This window comes from Salvelinus sp. IW2-2015, linkage group LG26, assembly GCF_002910315.2.
Source record: "Salvelinus sp. IW2-2015 linkage group LG26, ASM291031v2, whole genome shotgun sequence".
Taxonomy (NCBI): Eukaryota; Metazoa; Chordata; class Actinopteri; order Salmoniformes; family Salmonidae; genus Salvelinus; species Salvelinus sp. IW2-2015.
In genome coordinates, this window is record NC_036866.1 from 31,924,582 (window position 1) to 31,937,044 (window position 12,463).

Sequence of the window (12,463 nt, forward strand, 5' to 3'; positions counted from 1 at the left end):
TTGAAGCCTGCATTTATTGAAGCCACCGCCATTTGTGTCTATGCTGTACTTTTACAGAAATCAAACCAAACCATGCCCTTTTGTTTAAATCTGCACATGTTTTGATGCATCCGCTATGGTTATTTACAGTGCAGTGTGTTGGCTGGCTGCTGCTGCAGAATGATATCAAAGCAGCTCCTCCTGTAGCTCCCATGGCTCGGTGACTGGCGGTAGAGACAGTCCTGGGGCTGCCTCGTCACCCGCGGTGAGAGCCAGGTGTTCGGTAGCTGCCTGTGCCTCTCCCTGCCGGCTCCACAGATCCCCGCTTCACAGCATCCACCTGGGGAGACCTGGGAATTGTGGCTAGGGCAGAGGGCTCATCTACTGCCCTGTGAGGCAGTAGATGAGCCAGACGTTGGGCTGTGCAAGGACACATCCCCTCTGGCGGGTCCTGAGGCATGGAGCCACATCACTCAGCCTGCCCAGAGCAGATGCAGGAGAGCTGGAGTAGGGACAGGGAAGCAGCGGAGAGGGGATAGTGGGGACCTGGTTCATCGAAGCAGATGACCGGGAGCTGTTGTGGAAGCATTTGAGCTCTCTATTGCATTTTCTCAGTCTCGCTATGCATCTATCTTTGTGTATATCTTTCCTGTAAGTATGGCACTTACTTTAGTCTATGTAGCTCTATAATGTCAGTCCGAAGAAGAGATAGTCTCTGTAGACTGAATATTGTCAGTATCAAAAAGTATGTTCTGGGTACCCCAGATCCTTTTGTTTACTCACAATATCCACTTGGATAGAAAAAAAGTCCATCACTCAGGTGGTCCATGCCTGGCCATTTTAATTCCATTATTTTGCCTCCAATTAAACTGTCAGGCCTTGTTCCCCATGCACGCTCTTCCCCTTTATCCTCAGTTACTGTGGAGTCCCTAAGTGGGGCAGTGGCAGGCAGCAGAGAGGGCTGGGTGAGTGTGAGTCTCTCTCTCTCTCTCTCTCTCTCTCTCTCTCTCTCGCTCTCTCTCTCTCTCTCTCGGAGTGAGGACTGACCAAGTGATGAATCAAACACAATTGGCAGGGGCGACCAGGGTAATGACTCCCATCTGTTGGAGCCACAAATAAAGGAGAGAGGGGGTGCCAGTAAGGGAAATAACCGTCAAACCAGGGCTATGGGAGTCTGTGCTGCAGTACATTTACTTACACTTTGAACTCAGAAAGGAAAACTCAAAGGAGACATGCTTTTCGCCTACACTCTATGCTTTGACTTTGGTCATCACCATCCCCTGTCTCAGTGGTGAGTCAGCAGGTTCAACTGTGCTGTAAGGGATCCTATAGGTATGAAACATAGACCCTGACCGGTTCTGACAACACCTCTGCCTGCTTGGCACGTATCAGTCCAGTTACCTGGCATGGTGTTCAGTTGCCAGGCAAATACTATTAGTTGGTTTTATCAAGGTTTCAATGAATTGCTTGATTAATTGAGTTGATCTCTTATGTTATGTTTGTTGGTGGAGAGATACTTCAGTGTGCAAGTAAAAAATGAGGGTCGTTTTATGTGAGAATTATCGCTCACCCTTMGCTAATGAAATGGTGACACACATGTTGAACAGTTTTATGGAGCAGCAATGTCAGCACTGTTCACTTCATTTTTTCACAGTGTGATTCATATGCTTTCCTCTTGGCCTTTCTCTGTTCATTTTGTCCCATTTGATTTGGGAAATATGTTCAGGGTCACTTCTGATCAGCAAAGGGCTCTTCTCAAGAGATAAGCTTATATGGCATCACAGAAAAATAATAAACAGAAGGAAAGAGAGAAAGAAACAGCCTCTGGTTTGTGTTAAAAGAAGAGATTCAGAATGTTATTGTGTTGTGATATACCAAGATCTTCAGATTGTCCATGAGTCTTTCAGTTTTACTGATGGTGTTTTGTACAGTAGCACTGTATATATTCCCTTCATAGATAGAGCTGTGTTGAAATGGTTGTTGGAAGGTGACCCACACACACACACACACACACAGTGTACATCCTCCCTACTAGCAGCTCAACCGTTGTATTTGTATGAACAGTATTCCTGTCTATTGATTTGTTCTCTCGAGCCAAATGAGTGTAAAAGGTGGATGCAGCTAACAGTGATGACTGATTAGGCCTGGCTCAGATCCCATCACAGCTCCCTGTACCTGCTCCTTGTCACTTTCTGCTCTCCGTTGCATCCTTTCATTCTGTCAGTTCCTCTCCTCCGCTGCATCCTTTCATTCCTGCCCATCGGCCAGCCAGCAGACTGCACAGAAGGTCAGAGCGTCTAGTGCTGCCAAAACTCTGAGGATTTTTTGCCCCCCTCTTTCTTTTAGCGTTCTCTTTCCTCAGAAGTGCAGATTCTGGACCTCCTAATGAGTGTGTGTCACTCCCAGATACCATCTGTTCCTCAGTGCTCGCTGTGTGAATCAAATAAATATAGAACATGTGAAATCTTTCAAATGAGCCTGATTAATCAAAGTCCCGAGACTCTAAGTCCCCCCCCCCCCCCCACACACACACACACACACACTGGTTGCACCACACACACACTGGTTGAATCAACATTGTTTCCACGGCATTTCAATGAAATTACATTAAACCAATGTCGACTAGAGGTTGAATTGACATCTGTGCCCAGTGGGACCCGTGTTGTTCAGACTCTGACATGCTGTCTATTGATATATGTTGGCTACACTCTACAGTACACTATGTACTAGAGCCAGGACCGTAGCTAGATATGAGAACACCAAGGTTCGGACCTCGCTCATTAAAATAAAAATACAATTAAAATAAATGAAATAATTTGGAACTCAGTCGCGGTCTCAATTTACGTATGAGAGTTAGAATAGTATAATACACAAGGTGCAATTCCAWAACTTGGTTGTGCATCAGCAGGTTTCCTCTTGTTGTATGTAACTCACTGAAAGTCATTACATATGCCAATGTCTTTTCATTTTTTGTATTTTGTTTTGTAAATMAGTGTTGTTAGTCCAGCTATCTAATATGTACTAATCCGTGCCCAGGGGCCYTGACCTCCAGGTGGCCCCATTGATTTTGTTAGTCACTCGCACTCAGATATCAAATTAACATGGCATATACAGTACAAGTCAAAAGTTTGGACACACATACTCATACAAGGGTTTTTCTTTATTTTTGCTATGTTCAACATTGTAGAAAAGTAGTGAAGACATCACGTAGAAACAAAAAAAGTGTTAAGAAAATCAAAATATATTTMAGATTTMASATTCTTCAAAGTAGCCAACCTTTGCCTTGATGATAGCTTTGCAKACTCTTGGAATTCTCTCAACCAGCTTCATCATGAATGCTTTTCCAACAGTCTTGAAGGAGTTCTCATATATGCTGAGCACTTGTTGACTYCTTTTCAATCACTCTGCGGTCCAACTCATCTGAAACCATCTCAATTGGGTTGAGGTCAGGTGATTGTGGAGGCCAGGTCATCTGATAGAGTACTCCATCACTGTCCTTCTTGGTCAATCAGCCCTTACACAGCCTGYAGGTGTGTTTTGGGTCATTGTCAMGTTGAAAAACAAAATAGTCCCACTAAGCGCAAAACAGATGGGATGGAGTATCACTACAGAATGCTGTGGTATCCATGCTGGTTAAGTTTGCCTTGAATTCTAAGTAAATCACTGACAGTGTCGCRAGCAAAGCATCACCACACCATCATACCTCCTCCACCATGCTTCCCGGTGGGAATCACACATGCAAGGATKATTCGTTCAACAACTCTGCATCTAACACACGGCGGTTGGAACCAGAAATCTCAAATTTGGACTCATCAGACCAAAGGACAGATTTCCAAGGGTCTAATGCCATTGCTTGTGTTTCTTGGCCGAAGCTTGTCTCTTCTTATTATTTGTGTCCTTTAGTAGTGGTTTCTTTGCAGCAATTCGACCATGAAGGCCTGATTCACGCAGTCTCCTCTGAACAGTTGATGTTGAGATGTGTCTGTTACCTGAACTCTGTGAAGCATTTATTTGGGCTGCAATCTGAGGTGTACTTGKCTCTAATGTCCGTATCCTCTGCAGCAGATTTAACTCTGGGTCTTCCTTTCCTGTGGTCGGTCCTCAAGGGAGCCAGTTTCATCATAGCGCTTYAWGGGTTTTGCGACTGCACTTGAAGAAACTTTCAAAATTCTTTAAATGTCTCAAAGTAATGATGGACTGTTGTTTCTCAATGTATRTTASCAAATAGGGCTATCTTCTGTATACCACCCTACCTTGTCACAACACAACTGATAGGCTCAAACGCATTACGATGGAAAGAAATTCCACACATTAACTTTTAACTAGGCACACCTACAGTTGAAGTCGGAAGTTTTCATACACTTAGGTTTGAGTCATTAAAACTAGTTCTTAAACCACTCCACAAATGTCTTGTTAGCAAGCTATAGTTTTGGCAAGTCGGTTAGGACATCTACTTCGTGCATGACACAAGTAATTTCTCCAACAATTGTTTACAGACAGATTATTTCACTTATAATTCCCTGTATCACAAGTCCAGTGGGTTAGAAGTTTACATACACTAAGTTGACTGTACCTTTACACAGCTTGTAAAAATCCAGAAAATTATGTCATGGCTTTAGAAGCTTCTAGTAGGCTAATTGACATAATTTGAGGTGTACCTGTGGATGTATTTCAAGGCCTACCTTCAAACTCAGTGCCTCTTTGCTTGACATCATGGGAAAATCAAAATAAATCAGCCAAGACCTCAGAAAGAAAATTGTAGACCTCCACAAGTCTGGTTCATCCTTGCGAGCAATTTCTAAACGCCTGAAGTTACCACGTTCATCTGTACAAACAATAGTGCGCAAGCATAAACACCATGGGACCAAGCAGCTGTCATAACGCTCAGGAAGGAGACACGTTCTGTCTCCTAGAGATGAATGTACTTTGGTGCAAAAGTGCAAATCAATCCCAGAACAACAGCAAAGGACCTTGTGAAGATGCTGGAGGAAACAGGTACAAAAGTATCTACTGTATATCTATAATAAAACAAGTCCTATATCAACATAACCTGAAAGGCCGTTCAGCAAGGAAGAAGCTACTGCTAAAAAAAACGCCATAAAAAAGCCAGACTATGGTTTGCAACTGCACATGGGGACAAAGATTGTACTTTTTAGAGAAATGTCCTCTGGTCTGATGAAATAAAATATAGCACTGTTTGGCCATAATGACCATCGTTATGTTTGGAGGAAAAAGGGGAACGTTTGCAAGCCGAAGAACACCATCCCAACCGTGAAGCAAGGGGGTGGCAGTATCATGTTGTGGGGGTACTTTGGTGCATGAGGAACTGGTGCACTTTACAAAATAGATGGCATCATGATGCAGGAAAATTATGTGGATATATTGAAGCAACATCTCAAAACATCAGTCAGGAAGTTAAAGCTTGGTTGCAAATGGGTCTTCCAAATGGACAATGACCCCAACCATACTTCCACAGTTGTGGCAAAKTGGCTTAAGGACAACAAAGTCAAGATATTGGAGTGGCCATCCCAAAGCCCTGACCTCAAATCTATAGATCATTTGTGGGCAGACCTGAAAAAGCGTGTGCGCGCAAGGAGGCCTACAAACCTGACTCAGTTACACCAGCTCTGTCAGGAGGAATGGGACAAAATTCACCCAACTTATTGTGGGAAGCTTGTGGAAGGCTACCCGAAACGTTTGACCCAAGTTAAATAATTTAAAGGCAATGCTTCCAAATACTAATTGAGTTTATGTAAACMTCTGACCCACTGGGAATGTGATGAAAGAAATAAAAGCTGAAATAAATCATTCTCTCTACTATTMTTCTGACATTTCACATTCTCAAAATAAAGTGGTGATCCTAACTGACCTAAGACAMGGAATTTTTACTGGGATTAAATGTCAGGAATTGTGAAAAACTGAGTTGAAATGTATTTGGCTAAGGTGTATGTAAACCTCCGACTTTAACGGTATTAATTGAAATGCACTCCAGGTGACTACCTCATGAAGCTGGTTGAGATAATGTAAAGAGTGTGCAAAGCTSTCATCAAGTCAAAGGGTGAGTAGTTTGAAGAATGTCAATTATAAAATATATTTAGAWTTTTTTAACACTTTTTTGGTTACTACATGATTGCATATGTGTTATTTCATAGTTTTGATGTCTTCACTATTATTCTACAGTGTAGATTTTTTTTAATAATAAATATGAGTCGGTGCGTCCAAACTTTTGACTGGTACTGTAAGTCATGGCAAAATGTTTAGCAATGGAGGAAATGTGCTTCTTAAACAGCAAACAATCTCCCCACATCATGGCAAAATGTGTAGAATTGCAGGAAATGTGATGTAAAACTGCAACAACAAAAAAAACAGTTATGTAATGCAAACATATTTGTTTAGCTTTTGTTAATAAAATACTTTTTTCTGCAAGCAGATCCCTCGGTACGTGTTAAATTCCAGTTTTTAATCCCGGTGCTTAGTTCATGTGAGTTAATGTGTATTGGCTAGTTGTYTAGCTAATAAACTATGTGTTTGTAGATCAGCTGAAGTGAATCAAGCTACAGCATCCAATATGATAATGGCRMGGGTCKTTTTTGCTTGTTTTTGCTGTTCTCTAAATAGCATTCTAGAGTTTTTAAATTGCATAGATGTGCAGTACATAAGCTTACACTTTCTTGAACATGTATTGGATTCCCCCAACTTTCTTAAAATGGCTTGGATCTCCACAGTCTGTGTGTGTGGGAGAATAAATCATGTGCACTGTCATCATCACTTAGAAACAAGAAATTAGCATCACAGTGACAATGCGCTCCCAGTAACACAAAACCTTGGACATTTTGTTTCAATTTTACCCTCTCTAATTACGAGCCATATTGAATTTAACTAACAAGGCTGTGGGTCCATGTCCCCKCAGACGAACAGAGCGGGGGTTCTCAGTGTTCACCAGTGTTATTCCAATCAAATCATGCTCTGTCACAACCCATGAGCATCCTCCCACTGCCTAACGACAAGTGACAGGTGAGAGCTCAGCTATGGTTAGAGAACACTGGGAGGATGTTTTACATTGATTACCTTGGTGACACAGAATGAGAACAGGACACCAGCTTCAGGAGGCATACTTTGAGACTATAATCAGTAAAACACCATGCATAAGGAACATAGATTTGATATGACCCATTCTCAAAGCTTTTTTACATTGTAAAGGGGGTGGTTGGAAAACTCACCTCATCCACTACCAATGTGCAACCTCCACCAGGGTGACAATTTGGTATAAAGAAGCAGCCATTTGGTATAAAGAAGCTAACAACACAACAGCTATCACAGTGAGGAAGATAGGAATGTATCATGCCTGCAATAAGATTCCTGACAGACACTACTGTAAGACAAAGGTATTTCTCTGTAGATGGCTTCATGATTGTTAGAGGCTATACTATACTGATGAGACAGCGGGTGGATAGACTATAAATGGCACATATGCCTGGAGTCATCAAGGCAGAGTGATTAAAGCTGAAAGTGGTTTGAGTACTCACAGCCAGGCTGTGCCAGCAACAAGCTCTCACAGTCTCACTGCAGAATTAGTCGTTCAACAACGGTCTCTAAACGTAACATTTGGAAGTTGCTCCAAACATCAAATTTCAAAGAGTTTTTGTTTCCCCTGCTGCTCTTTATTGTTCCATTCATTAAGTTAATGCTTCAGTTTACGCACAAATTCTGAATGGTTAATGTAAATGTTAAGGTTTGGGATTAGGTTAAAACTCCACAACTGGGATCGAAACATGCAAAGTTATGATCCAGAGACATGGGATTACGTCCATCTGCAACCACCGTCCACAACACCCAACACGCACAACCCAAGCCTACGTGATGTTAATAGAACTCACTGTTGTCCCTAGTGGCTGGTTTAAAAGGCATTTCCCGACGTCCTCAGGACATGGATAGACGTCCAATTTCGATGTCAATCTTGAACGAAATGGCTGGTGCCAGACCTTCTCTGCAGTTCAGACTCCCACACACAATGTATGTGTGTTTAGGCCCATGGCCCGCTTGTTATTTTGGCTCTCACTGGCCACAGGGTTGCAATGATTCAAACTTCGGTGGACACCTTACCTGGGGTTTTCCCCTGAGCTGTTCTGAGTGCAGTGGAGTCTCAGACAAGAGGGAGAGCAACCTGCCGTGCCCTGTCAGGCTGTTTTTAGARCGGTAGAAAAACAGATTTAACCATTGGCTAAAGCTCTCGTTGTGGTTAAGCTTTTGGTCTGGTTTAAAATAGCCCRCGTATAAATCACTTCTATACCTAATATCTTGTGATATGTCACAAATATGTGCAATTGAAAATGATACTGTCAACATTATGAGCAGTCCACTTTCTTGTTTTGCTATGCCTTATCAAGCATGATGACCTTCTGTATACACGATAGAGAAAAAAGCAATTTCAGCTCAATGTTTGCTTGATATAGTGGGCTCTTATATCCATCCAGCTCCTGTGCAAATCTTTAGAAAACCTTTTGACCTCCTTTCGTCCAATAGATGGGTTATAAACAAAATCAACTTGTGCGCAACAATGGGGKAAAACAGGCATGAGTCAAAACACCTCAAAACAAGCCATGGTATCAATAACAAGATACAACTAGCTGAAACAATCTACCTACGATTGCCCACATGGCAGCTTCTTATCATTGTTTCAAGCTAAKTGATCGTTCAGAATCATAACAATGCACGGCTTCTGGCCACATCAATGCGCGTGCATCATACACTCTTTTTTTTATTTACTTTTTTTATTTCACCTTTATTTAACCAGGTAGGCCAGTTGAGAACAAGTTCTCATTTACAATTACGACCTGGCCAAGATAAAGCAAAGCAGTGCGACAAAAACAACAACACAGAGTTACACATGGGATAAACAAACGTACAGTCAATWACACAATAGAAAAATCTGTATACAGTGTGTGCAAATGAAGTAAGGAGGTAAGGCAATAAATAGGCCAAAGTGGCAAAGTATTTACAATTTAGCAATTAACACTGGAGTGATAGATGTGCAGATGAGGATGTGCAAGTAGAAATACTAGTGTGTAAAAGAGCAGAAAAACAAAACAAATATGGGGATGTGGTAGGTAGTTGGTGGGATGGGCTATTTACAGATGGGCTGTGTACAGCTGCAGCAATCGGTAAGCTGCTCTGACAACTGATGCTTAAAGTCAGTGAGGGACATATAAGTCTCCAACTGCAGTGATTTTTGCAATTCGTTCCAGTCATTGGCAGCAGAGAACTGAAAGGAAAGGCAGCCAAAGGAAGTGTTGGCTTTGGGGATGACCAGTGAAATATACCTGKTGGACTCGTACTACMGGTGGGTGTTGCTATGGTGACCAGTGAGCTGAGATAAGGCGGAGCTTTACCWAGCAAAGACTTATAGATGACCTAGAGCAAGTGGGATTGGCGACAAATATGCAGCGAGGACCAGCCAACGAGAGCATACAGGTTGCAGTGGTGGCTAGTATATGGGCTTTGGTGACAAAACAGATGGCACTGTGATAGACTGCATTCAATTTGCTGAGTAGAGCGTTGGAGGCTATTTTGTAAATGACATCGCCGAAGTCAAGGACCGGTAGGATAGTCAGTTTTACGATGGTATGTTTGGRAGCATGAGTGAAGGAGGCTTTGTTGCGAAATAGGAAGCSGATTCTAGATTTAATTTTGYATTGGAGATGCTTAAAATTAGTCTGGATGGAGAGTTTACAGTCTAGCCAGACACCTAGGTATTTATCGTGTCCACATATTCRAAGTCAGAACCGTCCAGAGTAGTGATGCTAGTCGGGCAGGCGGGTGCGGGCAGCGATCAGWTGAAGAGTATGCATTTCGTTTTACTAGCATTTAAGAGCAGTTGGAGMCCARGGAAGGAGTGTTGTATGGCATTGAAGRTCGTTTTGAGGTTTGTTAACACAGTGTCCAAAGAAGGGCCAGATGTATACAGAATGGTGTCGTCCGCYTAGKGGTAGATCAGAGAGTCACCAGCAGCAAGAGCGACATCATTGATATATACAGATAAAAGAGTCGGCCCGAGAATTGAACCCTGTGGCTTCCCATAGAGACTGTCAGAGGTCCAGACAACAGGCCCTCCAATTTAACARACTGAACTCTATCTGAGAAGTAGTGAACRAGGCAAGTCAGTCAGTCATTAGAGAAACCAAGGCTGTTGAGTCTGCCGATAAGAATARGATGATTGACAGAGTCGAAAGCCTTTGCCAGGTCGATGAAGACGGCTGCACAGTACTGTCTTTTATCGATAGAGGTTATGATATTATTTAGGACCTTGAGCATGGCTGAGGTYCACCCGTGACCAGCTCGGAAACCGGATTGCATAGCYGAGAAGATACGGTGGGATTCGAAATGATCGGTGATCTGTTTGTTCACTTGGCTTTCGAAGACTTTAGAGAGGCAGGGCAGGATGGATATATGTCTGTAACAGTTTGAGTCTAGAGTGTCTCCCACTATGAAGAGGGGGATGACCGCAGCCGTTTTCCAATCTTTAGGAATCTCAGACGATACGAAAGAGATGTTGAACAGCGAAAGAGAGATTGAACATGACAGACTGACTAGGTGAATCCAGGTGAAAGATATGATCCCTTGTTGATGTCACTTGTTAAATCCACTTCAATCAGTGTAGATCAAGGGAGGAGACAGGTTAAAGAAGGATTTTTAAGCCTTGAGACAGTTTAGACATGGATTGATTTGATTTTATTTGATTTGTATGTGTGCCATTCAGAGGGTGAACGGGCAAGAACTGCAACGCTGCTGGATTTTTCACCCTCAACAGTTTCTCGTGTGTTTAAAGAATGGTCCGCCACACAAATGGTATCAAGCCAACTTGACACAACAGTGGAAAGCATTGGAGTCAAGAATGCTTCGACACCTTGGGGCACACCTATGGGGCGCACCTATGCCCCGATGAATTGAGGTTGTTCTGAGGGGGTGCAACTCAAAATTAGGAAGGTGTTCCTAATGTTTTTTACACTCAGTGTAGTGTAGTTGGAGCTGACCTTATTGCATCAGAGATAATGAATCTGTGCTACAGTAAGCAGAACGTTAGAACTTTACTTCATTAATAGTGCATTGTCTAGTTCAGTCCTGTACTAGAATGTATAGTGCTGAGTCTTACTGAACAAGGAGGGGCTCCATGCGGGACCCAGATAAACACGGTCTGTGTGTGAGTGTGTGTGTATGTGCCTGTGTTCGTGCCCATGTTTGTGTGTGTGTGTACACACTGCTGCAGCCATCCACAGACTGTCTCAGTAAATAATTAACCTGGTATGACTATCTCTCCCGCTGCCATCTTTAAAAAAATTATACCAACATTATGCATCCCATGAATCATGTGTGATCCAGCCACACTATGCTTGAACATGTTGCTTTACGAGCCACAGCCTTCCACTGTCAGGCTGCATCCTGTGGCAGGCAGTCGATGCTCGGCCCTCACAGCACATCCTGTCCAGCACCAACACTCCCTCCCACAATATTGATCTCCTCCCCTGGCAAAAAGATATTTCAGGCAAGGTCAAATTCCTTCCACCAAGCTCGTGGTAGAGAGAAGCGTCGAAGGAGTGTTTAAACATTTTTTTTGTTAGGTTCCCCATTAGCAGARGCCAATGGTGACAGCTAGTGTTCCTGGGGTCCAACACATAARAAAATACATTTCTAAAAAAAAWACTTTACAATTTGCATACATTTAAAACATTAACATAGACACTACAGACTTATATAGAGTGCCTTCAGAAATGATTCACACCCCTTGACTTTTTCCACATTTTGTTGTGTTACAAAGTGTMATTAAAATGTTTTTAATACTCTTTTTTTCAAAGATATACACAAAATACTTTGTAATGTCAAAGTGGAAGAACAATTCTAACAATTGTAAAACATAATAAAAAATAAAACACAAATATATCTTGATTAGATAAGTATTCAACAACCTGAGTCAATACATGTTAGAATCACCTTTGGCAGTGATTTCAGCTGTGATTCTTTCTGGGTAAGTCTCTCAGAGCTTTCCACACCTGGATTGAGCAACATTTGCCCATTATTCTTTAAAAAATGATTCAAGCTCTGCCAAATTGTTTGTTGATCATTTCTAGACAACCATTTTCAGGTCTTGCCATAGATTTTCAAGCAGATGTAATTAAAAAATGTAATTTGGCCACAGGAAAATTCACTGTCTTCTTGATAAGCAACCCCAGTGTAGATTTGGCATTGTGTTTTAGGTTATTGTCCGGCTGAAAGGTGAATTCATTTCCCAGTGTCTACCGGAAAGCAGACWGAACCAGGTTTTCCTTTAGAAATTTGACTGTGCTCAAAAAAAAATTATCCTGAAAACATCCCCAGTCCTTAACTATTACAAGCATACCCATAACATGATGCAGCCACACTATGCTTGAACATTTGGAGAGCAGTACTCAGTAATGTGTTGTATTGGATTTTCCCCAAACATAACACTTTG